A 17,488-nucleotide genomic window follows, 5' to 3' on the forward strand; every position below is an offset into this window, starting at 1 on the left:
AAACTATTGGGACAGTGGTTTTGGCTCTGTAATCCAGCACTTTAGATTTGAAATTATACAATGCCTATGAGGTTAAAGTGCAGACTGTCAGAAAATTCTGAGCCTTCTGGGTAAAACACCGGGGTAAATCGTAGATGGAACCTCGACATTAGGTAAACAATTAAGCATTTTAACAGTGGTAAACTTGCCTGGTATTGGACGCAAATGTATCTTGTCCCCAAGCACAGTGAGGAAGATGGTTCAGGAAGCAAAGAAAAATCCAACGGTTGAATAACTTGTCTCCAAATCTATAATAAGACGCCAACTCCATGCCAATAGGCTCTTTGGAAGGGTTATCAGAAAAAACTTTATTGAGAGCAACCAACAAATAGGCGATTCCATGCCATGACAGCCTGAAAATATTTTTGGTACCTCAGATTGTTCTGGCAATTCTCACATAGAAACTTAACTGGGGGGAAGGATGTTTGACATGCTTTTTATTCCTTATAGTGTGCTCTAACATATGGAGTATGTCACTCTTAACTGCTAGGCTACCTGCCGCCCATGAACTATTGCTTGCTCTAGTGGCTACCCTCAACAGCTCAGGGAACCTGGGCACCTGGAACATGCTAATACTAAAGTCAACACTTGCTACAGTGGTCTGGAGGCCTGGAGTAACACACTAGTATCCGTGCCCCCCTCTCTGGCCAGGCAGAGCCCAGCCGTTGTGTCTGAAGGGTTGGGTGGGTCTGCCTTGGTGTCTGAAGACATAGTGAGGAGGACGTGGAGGGTCGCTTGGGCACTGGAGGACGCCACAAAGGAGCAGCTGGGTAGATCACCTGGTATGCGTGGCGATTTTGGTGGAAGGGAGGGGGAGGACCGGTTTCCCTGATGCCACTATCCTCATCTGAGGATGAACCGGAGTGGTAGTCAGATGTCACCCTCCACAGCGCTGGTCACCTTCTTTGTCACGTCCTCATTACCAAAGAAACTGGCCACCGTGAAAGCATGGTTCTTCTCTCCATACCTGCAGCACACCTCCCCTGGGTCCACCCACAGAGTGAGTTTTCTGGGCAGGCCAAGGTCCTTGTACTGAAACCCACTCTCCTGGCAGGCCTGCAGCAGCTATGCATACTCCCTCTGCAACCTGTTCAGCCGAATACACCTGAAGGCCTGTCCTTTGCTGGGGTTGTCAGGGTACCAATGCCCCCTGAACTTCTCCTTGACAACAGTCAACCACTCCACAAACATGTCCACTTTCTGGGTCTCCAACTTTTTCACCTTTTTTATCAGTCTCTTCAGGAAAACACCATTGCTGCAATCTTACTCCATATTTCAGAACACACTGGATTACACAAGGATTATGATGTACAGTTCATGGATTATAGGGTTTTACAGGAAGCATGTATTGTAGGTCTAAAAATAGTGGTAGGTCTAAAAAGGGCCTAAAATGGCAACTTTCATCATGATAAAATAAAAAAGTGATACAAATGTAGAAAGCATGTCAAACATCCTTCCTTCCAATTAAGTTTCTATGTGAGAATTGCCAGAACAATCTGAGATAACCAAAATATTTTTGGGCTGTCCTGGCATGGAATAGCCAAATTGTAGGGGACTCATTTATCAAATGTGCGTGCTCACAAAAAGATTCTAAATCTTGCATGCTCCAGTTCTTCCTCAATGATTGGTATTTATAATTCTGAACTTGACGGGAAAGTGTGCGTATCTAGGCGTACAACTCAGACCATGCGTACGGCACAACTTCTAGTGGTTGATCAATTCTATTGCAAGCAAATATTATTTTGGGGGATGGAAGTGTTTGATGCACTGGAATTCTAATAATGGTGGGCTAATAAAAACATAAAAATGTAGGCCTAATGATAAAACTGATGCATTTGACGTTGGTAAGGAGATCTCGTAGTCGCATGTAGTCTAATAGATTTAGTTTACTTTAATTATATAGGTCGAAATCATAATTATAACGTAATCATATGTCTCTCTTTTTCTGACATGACTGGTTTATTCCCACTACACAAAAAATATTAGCCTAACATCGCTCATTCAATAGCCAAGCATAATCAAAGGTAAATAGACCGGTAGGTAGCCTATTTAAAATATTTCACAGTATGGGCAGTGCCGATTTTAGCATGGAAATCTTGGTGGGGCAAACTCTAAAAAATAAATGTTGATGCATGCAAGCAAAGCCACTACACAACACAAACTGAAACAATACATGAATTGCACTATAACGGTGACAAAATGTGCCCACAAACTATTAGGGCCTACATAAATCTGTCCCAACTGCAGAGCTTTCTTTTCAGCACCATGGAGTGAATCCTTATCACTGCTACACCTGGCTATCAGCGGAGCCTTGTCTGGCAGCGACACAGTTCATTCAGCCTCATTTACTGCCTTTTAAAAAAACATAGCTGATATGGCTGACTTGCTTAAACAAATGTGGTTTCTACTGACAATTGAGATGTACAAACTATGGCATAAGGGGACGACGAGTGGATAAGAGGCAATCCGTAATTTCGATTAAGACAATAATGAGCGAGCTAGGACGGACCAAGTCAATATAACTATTTGTTCAGCACTTTTTAAATGTTCAGCGACAGAATTCAGAACATGGGCTGTTCTTACAGTATTCTACCTGTACATCAAGTTAGAACCGTAGGATAAATAAAGGGGACATATAAGCACACAATGAAAGCTCTTAAAATATTTGATGATTACATTTCTCTAAACATGTATAGGCTGTATGTCCACCACCAAGTCAGAACAGTAGGCTAGGTTATGAGGGGGAAAGGGACCAAATGATTAGGGTGAGGCACATGGGCTGCTAACAGCTTACTACACAACATACACTAAATATTACTTTCTTAGCTACAGTATACATATCTCCCTGGCGTGTTAGGTCATTTATGCAGCAGCATACAATACATTTTTAGACTCGTTGTGCTGTGCTCACTTGAACAGGAAGGTGGCGCGGCTGTCCTTCTTGTGGGCAAATTTTGTCATCAAACTTTGTCATCAAAGTCTGGCATTCTCTGGATTTATTGGGCTTTCAAGACAACTGGAGACTCTGGAAAATCATGACGTCAGTGATCGTCAGGTCAGAGGTCTAGAAAGAGGCCCAAGTTCCCGACTTGGAATTCCAAGTTGGATGACCGTTCAAAACGTGTTTTCCCAGTGAATTCACTGAAGTCTGAGATATTCAGGTGTTTGAATGCGGCAGAAGTCATGCTGGATCCTTTTCTGGCCCATAGTTTTGAATGTTTATCCGTTTAAGCTTGGAAAAAAGACCCTTAAACCCAGACTTGGACCACACACCCACTCCACTGAATAGCACACTAATGATTGCTTTGCAATGCTTGCAGTTAGCCACTGATTCCTTCCAAACCACTCACTGTTGAATTTGCGATTTCCAACTTGTTGTGTAATGTTTATGTCCAATGGCCGAAGCTCATCGATACATTTTATCTATAAATTCTCTTCATATGACGAGGATTGAAAAGGATTTGCCAGTAGATTGTCGACTTGATTCATGATTATGACTGCTTGTCTAGCTTGATAGCTAAGATTTTGAAAGTATGATGTTGACATGATCAGTCCAATCAAAGCTACAGTAGATATAACGTGATTTGACGTCATTTTATCTATGGCCAATGACCTTGAGGCTTCTTGGATGGGCACTTCTAATGTATCTCTATGGCAGTGCCCAGGGGGCTGGAATTTGAGCTCTCCCAATAGATTTTGCGGTGACGTAGTCTCTCCATTAGTTACAGAACACTGAGCCAATCACAGCACAACTAGAGAACATTACCAACACCTACGCTCCGTATTTTCCGCTGACTGCCTCTCCACCACAGAAAGCACTGAGCTAGGTTGAAACACCTGCATTTTGGAGTTGCCTTACTCAAGAAAGAGGCTTTATTAACTCAATTATATATATTTTTTACTGTTTGCAAACTGATATGTGACACGTATTAATGCCAAAATAACATGTAAAACAGGCAACAACAATATATACAGTGCCTTCGGATAGTATTCAGACCACTTGACTTTTTTCCACATTTTGTCATGTTACAGCCTTATTCTAAAATGTATAAAATTGTTTTTTGCCCCCCTCATAAATCTACACACAATACCCCATAAAGAAAATGCAAAAACAGGTTTTTAAAAATGTTTGCTAATTTAATTTTCTAGCATTTTTTTTTTAAACATAACATTTACATAAGTATTCAGACCAAACTGAGCAGTCGGGGGAGAAGGGCCTTGATCAGGGAGGTGACCAAGAACCCAATGGTCACTCTGACAGAGCTCTAGAGTTCTAAGAAGAGTCTTGGTGGTTCCAAACTTCTTCCATTTAAGAATGATGGAGGCCACTGTGTTCTTGGGGACCTTCAATGCTGCACAAATGTTTTGGTACCCATCCCCAGATCTGTGCCTCGACACAATCCTGTCTCGGAGCTCTACGGACAATTCCTTTGACCTCATGGCTTGGTTTTTGCTCTGACATGCACTGTCAACTGTGGCACCTTATATAGACAGGTGTGTGCCTTTCCAAATCATATCCAATCAATTGAATTTACCACAGGTACACTCCAATCAAGTTGTAGAAAAATCTCAAGGATGATCAATGGAATAGGAGACACCTGAGCTCAAATTCAAGTCTCATAGCAAAGGGTCTGAATACTTATGTAAATAATGTATTCCTGTTTTTATTTGAATACATTTGCAAACATTTCTAAAAACCTGTTTTTGCTTTGTTATTATAGGATATTGTGTGTAGATTGCTGAGGATTTTTTTTATTAAATCAATTTTAGAACAATGCTGTAACGCAACAAAATGTGGAAAAAGTCAAGGGGTCTCAATACTTTCCGAAGGCACTGTATATAAACAGTTGAAGTTGGAAGTTTACATACACTTAGGTTAGAGTCATTAAAACTAGTTTTTCAACCTCCACAAGTCATTTTTTCAACAATTGTTTACAAACCGATTATTTCACTTATAATTCACTGTATCACAATTCCAGTGGGTCAGAAGTTAACATACACTAAGTTGACTGTGCCTTTAAACAGCTTGATGATGTCATGGCTTTAGAAGCTTCTGATAGGCTAATTGACATCATTTGAGTCAAATCATTTGAGTCAAGGTACCATGTTCATCTGTACAAACAAAAGTACGCAAGTATAAACACCATGGGACCACGCAGCCGTCATACCGCTCAGGAAGGAGACATGTTCTGCCTCCTAGAGATGAACGTACTTTGGTGCAAAAAGTGCAAATCAATCCCAGAACAACAGCAAAGGACCTTGTGAAGATGCTGGAGGAAACGGGTACAAAGTATCTATATCCACAGTAAAATGAGTCCTATATCGACAGAACCTGAAAGGCCGCTCAGCACTGCTCCAAAACTGCCATAAAAAAAGCCAGACTACGGTTTGCAACTGCACATGCGGACAAAGATCGTACTTTTTGGAGAAATGTCCTCTGGTATTTCTGTATGGGGATTTATCAAACTGTCGATGGCCATTACGACCATCGTTATGTTTAGAGGAAAAGGGGGAGGCTTGCAAGCCGAAGAACACCATCCCAACCGTGAAGCACGGAGGCGGCAGCATCATGTTGCGGGGGTGCTTTGCTGCAGGAGGGACTGGTGCACTTCACAAAATAGATGGCATCATGAGGTTGGAAAAATTATGTGGATATATTGAAGCAACATTTCAAGACATCAGTCAGAAAGTTAAAGCTTGGTCGCAAATGGGTCTTCCAAATAGACAATGACGACAAGCATACTTCCAAAGTTGTGGCAAAATGGCTTAAGGACAACAAAGTCAAGGTATTGGAGTGGCCATCACAAAGCTCTGACCTCAACACTATAGAAAATGTGTTACGCAGAACTGAAAAAGTGTGTGCGAGCAAGGAGGCCTAGAAACCTGACTCAGTTACACCAGCTCTGTCAGGAGGAATGGGCCAAAATTCACCCAACTTATTGTGGGAAGCTTGTGGACGGCTACCCAAAACGTTTGACCCAAGTTAAACAATTTAAAGGCAATACTACCAAATACTAATTGAGTTTATGTACATTTCTGACCCACTGGGAATGTAATGAATGAAATAAAAGCTGAAATAAATCATTCTCTCTACTATTATTCTGACATTTCTTAAATGACATTTCTTAAAATAAAGTGGTGATCCTAACTGACCTAAGACACAGAATTTTTACTCGGATTTAAATGTCAGAAATTGTGGAAAACTGAGTTTAAATGTATTTGACTAAGGAATATGTAAACTTCCGACTTCAACTGTATTATTATTTTTTTGCTAAACATGTGGGGCTCAGAACAGGTGAACACCTGCCCTGAATGATGGGTTGCCACTGAGTATGGGTAGGCTACGGTATTGTTGTCTGATAATAGGTGAATGGAGGGCGGTTTCCTGCTGTGGTTCACGATAGTATGGCTCTGATTTATCAATGAAAACATGCATATTCGTTGTGTGCAACAGTTTTATAAATCCCAATAATTTGTTTTGCACATGTTGGGCAGAATTTACTAAGAAATGTACGCACAGTTGATAAATGAGGCCCCTGGAGTTTGATAAATGGCATTGACACTTGGATTGGAACCCGTGCTATGGTCAGATGTGTTATAGGCTTTGCGGTGTTGCTCGATTTCGTTTTCGAAGTTGGTTCTGTTTGGATGTGGCTTGCCCTGTATGGATTCATACTTGTTGGTCAGGATGTGTGTCACTTGTCGCCTCGTTAGTCAGTCGTTAGTTTCACCTGTGCTAGCACAGGTGATATTTACGTAGGAACGGCTGGCCCAATGCTCCATTTGGCATCAGTAGTGGTGCGTGGGTAAAATCAGTGGGCAAGCCAAGCCAGTAAAAGAAAGCCATATCACAACCTACATGTATGTTGTGATGATTGTGTTGTTTGCTCTATAACCCATTTATTCATACGCCACGGTGAAATACAATATGGCCGAGACAACAAAAAGACAACAGTCACACAGTGGCAGAATAAATGGAACTACTCATACGTTTGTTTCATCACAAAACCGGAGAACAACATTTGTCAGGTAAATTCCACAAAGCAAATATTGTGTCTAACAAAGAGTTACATGGGCCTCCCGAGCGGTGCAGTGGTCTATCGCAGTGCTAGCTGTGCCACTAGAGATTCTGGGTTCGAGTCCAGGCTCTGTCGCAGCCGGCCGCGACCGGAAACCCATGGGGCAGGCACAATTGGCCCAGCGTTGTCCGGGCTAGTGGAGGGTTTGGCCGGCAGGGATGTCCTTGTCCCATCGTGCACTAGCGACTCCTGTGGCAGGCCGGAAGCAGTGCACGCTGACACGGTCGCCAGGTGTACGGTGTTTCCTCTGACACATTGGTGCGGCTGGCTTCCGGGTTAAGTGGGCATTTTGTCAAGAAGCAGTGCGGCTTAGTTGGGTTGTGTTTCGGAGTACACACGGCTCTCGATCTTCGTCTCTCCCGAGTCCATACGGGAGTTGCAGCGATGAGACAAGACTGTAACTACCAATTGGATATCACGAAATTGGGGAGAAACCGGGCAAAAAAAAGTGCTATATGACCTGGAACCTGGGCAAGCAAGTTAACCTCTTACATCTAGACGTTCCGTTAGCGGAACACCTGCTCCAATATCCAATGATAGGCGTGGCGCGAATTACAAATTCCTCAAAAATACAAAAACTTCAATTTTTCAAACATATGACTATTTCACAGCATTTTAAAGACAAGACTCTCCTTTATCTAACCACACTGTCCGATTTCAAAAAGGCTTTACAGCGAAAACAAAACATTAGATTATGTCAGCAGAGTTCCCAGCCAGAAATAATCAGACACCCATTTTTCAAGCTAGCATATAATGTCACAAAAACCCAGAAGACAGCTAAATGCAGCACTAACCTTTGATGATCTTCATCAGATGACACACCTAGGACATTATGTTATACAATACATGCATGTTTTGTTCAATCAAGTTCATATTTATATCAAAAAACAGCTTTTTACATTAGCATGTGACGTTCAGAACTAGCATACCCCCCGCAAACTTCCGGGGAATTTACTAACAATTTACTAAATTACTCACGATAAACGTTCACAAAAAGCATAACAATTATTTTAAGAATTATAGATACAGAACTCCTCTATGCACTCGATATGTCCGATTTTAAAATAGCTTTTTGGTGAAAGCACATATTGCAATATTCTAAGTAGATAGCCCAGCCATCACGGGCTAGCTATTTAGACATCCGGCAAGTTTAGCACTCACCAATATCAGATTTACTATTACAAAAGTTTGATTACCTTTTGTTGTCTTCGTCAGAATGCACTCCCAGGACTGCTACTTCAATAACAAATGTTGGTTTGGTCCCAAATAATCCATCGTTATATCCGAATAGCGGCGTTTTGTTCGTGCGTCCCAGAAACTATCCGAAATGGTAAATCACGGTCGTGCGCATGGCGCAATTCGTGACAAAAAAATTCTAAATATTCCATTACCGTACTTCGAAGCATGTCAACCGCTGTTTAAAATCCATTTTTATGCAATTTATCTCGTAAAAAAGCGATAATATTCCGACCGGGAATCTCCTTTTCGGCAAACAGAGGAAAAATCACAAAGACGGGGGCGGCCAGGGCACGCGCCTAAGCCCACAGTCCCTTGATCGGCCACTTGAGAAAGGCGATAATGTGTTTCAGCCTGGGGCTGGGATGACGACATTCAGGTTTTTCCCGGGCTCTGAGCGCCCATGGAAGACGTAGGAAGTGTCACGTTAGAGCAGAGATCCTTTGTAAAAGATAGAGATGGCAAAGAAGTTCAAGAAATGGTCAGACAGGCCACTTCCTGTAAAGGAATCTCTCAGGTTTTGACCTGCCATTTGAGTTCTGTTATACTCACAGACACCATTCAAACAGTTTTAGAAACTTTGGAGTGTTTTCTATCCAAAGCCAATAATTATATGCATATTCTAGTTACTGGGCAGGAGTAGTAACCAGATTAAATCGGGTACATTTTTTATCCAGCCGTGAAAATACTGCCCCCTAGCCATAACAGGTTAAGGTTTTCGACAGTTTACTAAACAACTATTGATTTAGAACCACAGATCATTGTTGCTAAATATCATGTGGCTGTCCATGGTACCGATTTCTGTCTCTCTGTGTGTGTGTGTGTGTGTGTGTGTGTGTGTGTGTGTGTGTGTGTGTGTGTGTGTGTGTGTGTGTGTGTGTGTGTGTGTGTGTGTGTGTGTGTGTGTGTGTGTGTGTGTGTGTGCTCACGCAAGTAAGTAAAACATTTTTTGGAACTCACCCTACTTGTAGACTAGTTGAAAGTCAATGCCATCCTCCTCTCTTCCATGTTGGCAAAACAGTCCTTGGCTCTGTCATACAGTACGCTTTTAGTTTTTGTTGTCAAAGGCTACCGAGCTAAAAATGCGTGCTAGCCTAACTTCCTTGCATGGGCAACAATGAACCAGCTAAGTTAGCTAGCTAGTTAACGTGAACCTGCTAGGCTACATCTAGGCTACATATTGAACTTCAATCATCTCAGGCCAGTGACACAATATATTTACTTATAGTTAGATCAGAATCACCATCATAATCATTTACCTGAACAGAGAATTAACTAAGTAAAAACCACAAGTCCAAATCTCCATCTCCATCCATGGCTTAGGAAAGGGCCGATTTAGCAAGCTAGCTACTGCAGGACAGATCTGTGACAGGCAAGGACAGCGCCAGCTGTGTGTGTTTTGGGGAGAGGGATTGATAGAACGAAAGTCTGTGATACTGACAAGGACAGTGATGCTGTGGGTGTTTGTGTGCATGACAGAGAGATAAGAGTTGAGCATGTGGAGTCTGTAACACAGGTATAGGGACAGTGCAGTGCTTACAGTATGGCAAGAATGTGTGTGGTTGTGTTTCCAATTGGGTGTATCGTGTATCTCTGTGTGTGCCTGAGTGACACTGTGAGTTCCTGTCACATGAAAGTGTGTAAATGCACAAGAATACTCACTTGTGTATGTGTGTGTGAGAGAGAGAGAAAGAGGGAGTGTCTGTGTGAGAGAGAGAATGTGTGCTGTGCATGCGAATGTTTATTCTCTCTGCATGTTTGAGTATGTCAGTGTGAGCAAGCTCAAGTGGTGGCGGTATGCGCTGGTGCAACCTGATGCCATCCCACCCATGTGATATGCAAGGTCATTTTCTACCTACCTCTCTGTAGTTGACTGAGGCTGAGCATGGAAAAGACATAGCAAAAGCCATACAACATGTTGATCTTCTATATCTCTCATTCTCCAATATAAAGCTAGGGTTTAAGAGAACCTTTTGGAAACATTTCACTGTTTTCAGAATTCCAGAGGGGACATTCAACATTGAAATACATTTTCTGATGGAAAATTCATCAGCCTATAATGGACAATTTTCAAAAATAATTATAGGCTAATAAAACAATTATGAAGAGAATTTCAATTCAATCCCTGAGTTGACTGTATTGAACCATGGTTAGCACTGTATTTTTAAATTCTGTAAAAGTGGGTTGTTCTGAAAACTTTCCCCTCCTCATGTCCTCTGCTCCTTGATTAGTAATCTGACAGCACATGACCAGAAGAAGCAATGTTTTGGAATCCTATCCAATCTTTTAAAAATCTATGGAAATTAAGGAAAGGGCACGGATAAAGGCCATTTCAGAGGATTGAGAGTCCTTTTTTCTCTAGCCTGTCTATAAAGTGCAACAGCCTCTGCCTATCTAAATTAGGGGATAAGCAGATGTGGTCAGTGCTGGTCTAGCAGTTAGTAACACTGCCCCCCAGTGCACACATGTACCATGTTGGTGTGGGTACGAATCTTTGACACTGTCATCTCCTGTCTTTCCTGTCCCGTTTACTGACTGTCCTGTGTCCTACCAATGAAAGCTTGTGACAAATAACAGAGGAGTACAAAAAAATTGGTCACCCCACCAAATGTTTGGGTTAAACAGTTGAGGGATGGGTCCGGAGAAATGTAACCACTCTGATCGTGGATTTGGAGCCATTTAAAGGTATTTTCAGATTGAGCCTACATTATGCGCATCAGCCAATTGAAATAGTTGATTTACTTGCACGTGATAGAATGTTTACATGCACACTAATAATTCATTATTCAATAGATTTATTGCAGAAGGGCGATTGCAGCATTAGTAATGTAAACACCTTACTCGTAAGTGTCACGTCCTGACCATAGAAAGATGTTATTTTCTATGGTAGAGTAGGTCAGGGCGTGACAGGGTTTTTTCCCCTATGTTTTCTATTTCTATGTTTAGGTTCTAGTTTTGTATTTCTATGTTGGGGTTTTGTTTGGGATGATCTCCAATTAGAGGCAGCTGGTCCTCGTTGTCTCTAATTGGAGATCATACTTAAGTGGGGGTTTTTCCACCTGGGTTTTGTGGGTGATTAATTTTGAGTTGTGTATGTGTTCATCTCTGCGTCACAGTTTTTTTTAGTTTTTTTTTCATTTCAGTGTATTTATATATTGCATAGTTTCACAGTATAAATAAAAATGTGGAACGACACACACGCTGCACTTTGGTCCACTCCTCCTTTCGACAACCGTGACAGTAAGGTCATAATTGAAGTAAGCATACGCTGATTAAAACACCTGGTTTTCTGAGCAATCTTTCGGATTATTAGGACATGTAAACAGCTTAATCAGCATTCCATCAGCGTGTTAGGTCTGCTGCACGTGCCAGCACCTTTAGCGCAAGCCTCCATCTTATGCGCGAGTTCCAGAAAAAACTTAAAGTATGCATCTTAGAAATAGTTATATGTCTGAACTCAGAATCAAATAGTCTTCACAAAAATAACATGGTCACTGTGGTAGAACGATTTTCTGCATTTATCAAAAATCCCATCAGGTAGCCTGATTTTCAGATGTGTCCATCCATTTAATCTGGATTATTATTATTTTGTAAAAAAAAATTGCAAAGCATGTAAATGTTTAAACAAACTATTATATTAATCTGACAATCCACAATTATCGTATTATTGTGTGCATGTAACCAGTGGCGGAACTAGAGTTTTCTACATGGGGTGGCCAGGGGGGGGCCAAGGCTACTTCAGGGGGTCCCATAGACCATGACAGAAGATTAGTGTGTAACCCTAACCTGGCATCTAAGGAGCATGAATGAATCCTATGATTGCTGATTAGAGGTAGAAGTGATAATTCACTTAACCCAGAGTTCTTCAATGTGGCAGATAGTGTGGTCCAAAAGGGTTACTTCACTAGAATTCCTTAACATACTATGAATAGTCAGTGTCTCTACCTCAGAACTGCAGCTCAATTTCTCTCTCTCTCTCTCTCTCTCTCTCTCTCTCTCTCTCTCTCTCTCTCTCTCTCTCTCTCTCTCTCTCTCACGCACGCGCGCGCGCACACACACACACACACACACAGTACTGTACTCACATAGTGGAGAGACTTGGGTCACTCTGTTTTCATGAATATATAATCTGGGTCTATAAGTGTTGAACATCCAAAATATTTTCTGAAAATACAGCTCAAGCACCAAGGAAATAAGATTGCATTTGTGTGTTACATAAATTGCATAGTTTATTTACAAAAAAGTACATTTATAAAAACTGCAATTCAACATACCAGGTATCAAGCAGAAATGGACTTGAAAAATAAAAATTATTTTGGTGCCCATCAATATTACAAACTTACAGTATCATATTTATGCTCATATTTCTATCTGGTAAGAAGAAGGGCGGGGGTGTATGCCTTATGATTAACGACTTTTGGTGTAATCATAACAACATACAGGAACTCAAGTCCTTTTGTTCACCTGACATAGAATTCCTTACAATCAAATGCAGACCGCATTATCTACCAAGAGAATTCTCTTCGATTATAGTCATAGCCGTGTATATCCGCCCCTCCCCAAGCAGATACCTTGACGGCCCTGAAAGAACTTCACTGGACTCTATGTAAACTGGAAACCATATATCCTAAGGCTGCATTTATTGTAATTGGGGATTTTAACAAAGCTAATCTGAGAACAAGGCTTCCTAAATTCTATTAGCATTATGAATGCGCGACATGAGCTGGTAGCATTCTGGACCATTGCTACTCTAACTTCCGCCTTGCATACAAAGCCCTCTCCCGACCTCCCTTTGGCAAATCTGACCATGACTCCATTTTGTTGCTCCCAGCCTATAGACAGAAACTAAAACAGGAAATGCCCGTGCTCAGGTCTATCCAACGCTGGTCTGACCAATCAGATTCCACGCTTTAAGATTGCTTCGATCAAATGGACTGGGATATGTTCTGGGTAGCCTCAGACAACAACATTGACGTAAACGCTGACTCGGTGAGCGAGTTTATTAGCAAGTGCATCGGTGACGTTGTACCCACTGTGACTATTTAAACCTTCCCTAACCAGAAACCGTGGATTGATGGCAGCATTTGCGCTAAACTGAAAGCGCGAACCACTGCTTTTAATCATGGCAAGGTGACTGGAAACATGGCTGAATACTAACAGTGTAGTTATTCCCTCCACAAGGCAATCAAACAAGCAAAGCGTCAGTATAGAGACAAACTAGAGTCGCAATTCAACGGCTCAAACACGAGACGTATGTGGCAGGGTCTACAGTCAATCACGGATTACAAAAAGAAAACCAGCCCTGTCGCGGACATCGACGTCTTGCTCCCAGACAAATGAAACTTCTTTGCTCGCTTTGAGGACAACACAGTGCCACTGACACGGCCCGCTACCAAAGCCTGTGGGCTCTCCTTCACCGTGGCCAACGTGAGTAAAACATTTAAACGTGTTAACCCTCACAAGGCTGCTGGCCCAGACGGCATCCCTAGCCGCATCCTCAGAGCATGCGCAGACCAGCTGGCTGGTGTGTTTACGGACATATTCAATCAATCCCTATCCCAGTCTGCTGTGCCCACATGCTTCAAGATGGCCACCATTGTTCCTGTTCCCAAGAAAGCTAAGGTAACTGAACCAAATGACTATCGCCCTGTAGTACTCACTTCTGTCATCATAAAGTGCTTTGAGAGACTAGTCAAGGATCATATCACTTCCACTCTCAGCCCTCTCCTGTACTCCCTGTTCACCCATGACTGCGTGGCCATTCACGCTTCCAACTCAATCATCAAGTTTGCAGACAACACTACAGTGGTAGGCTTGATTACCAACAACGACAAGACAACCTACAGGGAGGAGGTGAGGGCCCTCGGAGTGTGGTGTCAGGAAAATAACCTTTCACTCAACATCAACAAAACAAAGTGGACTTCAGGAAACAGGGAGGGAGGGAGCCTCCCCCCATCCACATCGACTCGACAGTAGTGGAGAAGGTGGAAAGTTTCAGGTTCCTTGGAGTACACATCACGGACAAACTGAAATGGTTCACCCACACAGACAGCATGGTGAAGAAGGCGCAACAGCGCCTCTTCAACCTCAGGAGGCTAAAGAAACTTGGCTTGTCACCTAAAACACTCACAAACCTTTACAAATGCACAATCGAGAGCATCCTGCCGGGCTGTATCACCGCCTGGTACGGCAACTGCTCCGCCCATAACCGCAAGGCTCTGCAGAGGGTAGTGCGGTCTGCACGATGCATCAACGGGGGCAAACTACCTGCCCTCCAGGACACCTACAGCACCCGATATCACCAGAAGGCCAAAAAGATCATCAAGGACAACAACCACCAGAGCCACTGCCTGTTCACCCTGCTATCATCCAGAAGGCGTGGTCCGTACAGATGCATCAAAGCTGGGACCTGAGAGACTGAAAAACAGCTTCTATCTCAAGGCCATCAGACTGTTAAACAGCCATCACTAACATAGAGTGGCTGCTGCCAACATACAGACTAAAATCTCTGGCCACTTTAATACATTTAATAAATGGATTTAATAAAGCTATCACTAGTCACTTTAAATAACACCACTTTAATAACGTCTACATATCCTACATTACTCATCTCATATGTATATACTATATTCTATACCATCTACTGCATCTTGCCTATGCCGCATGGCCATCGCTTTACATTCGTGTGTATCAGGTAGTCATTGTGAATTTGTTAGATTAGTTGTTAGATATTACTGCACTGTTGGAACTAGAAGCACAAGCATTTCGCTACACTCGCATTAACATCTGCTAACTAATAGCAAGTAAAGTTTTGGAATTGGCCTAATCAAGATTATATCTGTGTGACATGAGACCCTTTAGATTTATAATTTTAGAATGTCAGTGTACTAGCTAGTACACAGTGCAGGTTTTAATCATGACGAGAGGGACCGCCTAAGTGACTATTCTAGGTAGATTTAAAACAGCATAATTCTGCGGTTCTGGTGAGAACTGGCAAAACGTTTAATCCGTGTTGAGGGAGCGTGCCCTCCTTGACTCAATACTGAGAATTCCGAGGTGACTTAACCTGTCATCAACCATTGTTGTCCTAAGGTGAGTTTTAAACAGTTTTAAAGCTGAGAAGCTTCTCTCGCAAGATGCACTGCTGACTGGTGTAACAACAGAAATCTTACAAAGTCGAAATAGCTCATGGAAGACCTCTTTATAAGGTTCTAGAAACACAAAAAAATCAAGGAGAGTAGACGGTCTGTCTCCAACTTTTCTCTCTCCTATCAAGAAGCCGCTAGGTTTGATGAACCTCATGTTTGAGGTCCTCTAAATCTGACTCAAAGGTCTGAGCAAAGGCAAACATAGGCTCCTCATTTAAGAATGTTGTACTCTTTGGGTTTAGAGACTGGCACCCTTGCATTATCTCACAATTCTTCTTTGAAAAACGCCTCTGCAGCTCAGCTGTGAGACTGTCAAGCACTTGATAAAAGATAGCTCTTTGGAAGCTCTCACCATCACTCTGGTCACTATTTTTCTGTCCTACAGAACTCATCATCAATGAGTCGTGAAATCTTAAGCATGTTTTAGGCTGTCTTTTACACACTGTTTGTACACGTATTTTGCAGTGCTCTGCAATCTCTTCAACCTCTTTCCATAGTTCTCCAAAGTAACCCTCACTTCTGTAGTCCTGTAATGTGTCTGTAAGGGCACCTACTAGATCCACAGCCCTTGCTAGGTCAAGAGAGCTTAATTGGAGCATGTCAGAAAGACATTAGGTGTCACCAAGCACTTTACAAAAGGTAACCAAAAGCCCTTTGAAATGTAATTCTGTCTGAGAAAGAAGGCACCTTGCCTCCACTGATCTATCACCACTATTTTCAAGTGTGATATCCTGTAGCACTCTCAGAACTGCTGGAAGCCTGTCCCTCAGATTACGGCATGTCACGTATCTGCATGCCCACCTTACATCCATAAGTCTCTGTAGTTCCCTGGGCTGCTGCTGTGGATATACAGTTGAAGTCAGAATTTTACATACACCTTAGCCAAATACATTTAAACTCAGTTTTTCACAATTCTTGACATTTAATCCTAGTAAAAATTGTTTTAGGTGTTAGGATCACCACTTTATTTTAAGAATGTGAAATGTCAGAATAATAGTAGAGAGAAAGATTTATTTCAGCTTTTATTTCTTTCATCACATTCCAAGTGGGTCAGAAGTTTACATAAACTCAATTAGTATTTGGTAGCATTGCCTTTAAATTGTTTAACTTCGGTCAAATGTTTTGGGTAGCCTTCCACAAGCTCCTGACAGAGCTGGTGTAACTGAGTCAGGTTTGTAGGCCCAAAGCACACACATCCCTGGGTCGCTCCTCTTTTCATTTCGCTGCAGCTAGCGACTGGAACAAGCTGCAACAAACACACAAACTGGACAGTTTTATCTCAATCTCTTCATTCAAAGACTCAAGCATGGATACTCTTACTGACAGTTGTGGCTGCTTTGTGTAACCTTCTTGACCTTTGTGCTGTTGACTGTGCCCAATAATGTTTGTACCATGTTTTGTGCTGCTACCATGTTGTGTTGTTACCATGTTGTTGTTATGTTGTGTTGCTACCATGCTGTGTTGTCATGTGTTGCTGCCTTGCTATGTTGTTGTCTTAGGTCTCTCTTTATGTAGTGTTGTGTTGTTTCTCTTGTTGTGATGTGTGCTTTGTCTTATATTTATATATATTTAAAAAATAAAAATAAAATATTATCCCAGGCCCCCGTCCCCGCTGTAGGCCTTTTGCCTTTTGGTAGGCCATCATTGTAAATAAGAATTTAACTTAACTCACTTGCCGAGTTCAATAAAGGTTAAATAATAAAATAAAATAAAATAGAACATGTATGTTTATATTCGTACATTGTAAAAAAAGTTCAAGATGCTTGTGGTCTTGTCAAAAAGCTGTAATTTACCATTTCTGCTATCACTAATTGGTGGTGGGATCCATTAAGGCGATAAGTGAAAGTAGGTGGAAAGGTCACGAGTTTGAATCCCCCTTGGGGCAAGGTCTTTATTTTTAAAAAAAATACTTTTTACCTACAATTTCATGATATCCGGTTTGGAGCGAGCAGTCGCACTACGCTTCGCTCCACAGGTAATATTACA

General features: G+C 41.9%; 1 pseudogene; it reads right to left on the minus strand.

Annotated features, from left to right (window-relative positions):
• Positions 1–661: 661 nt before the first annotated feature.
• LOC106571723 (protein BTG3-like) lies at positions 662–1,311 on the minus strand (annotated as a pseudogene).
• Positions 1,312–17,488: the final 16,177 nt, after the last annotated feature.

The sequence above is a fragment of the Salmo salar genome, chromosome ssa15 (assembly GCF_905237065.1).
Source record: "Salmo salar chromosome ssa15, Ssal_v3.1, whole genome shotgun sequence".
Taxonomy (NCBI): domain Eukaryota; kingdom Metazoa; phylum Chordata; class Actinopteri; order Salmoniformes; family Salmonidae; genus Salmo; species Salmo salar.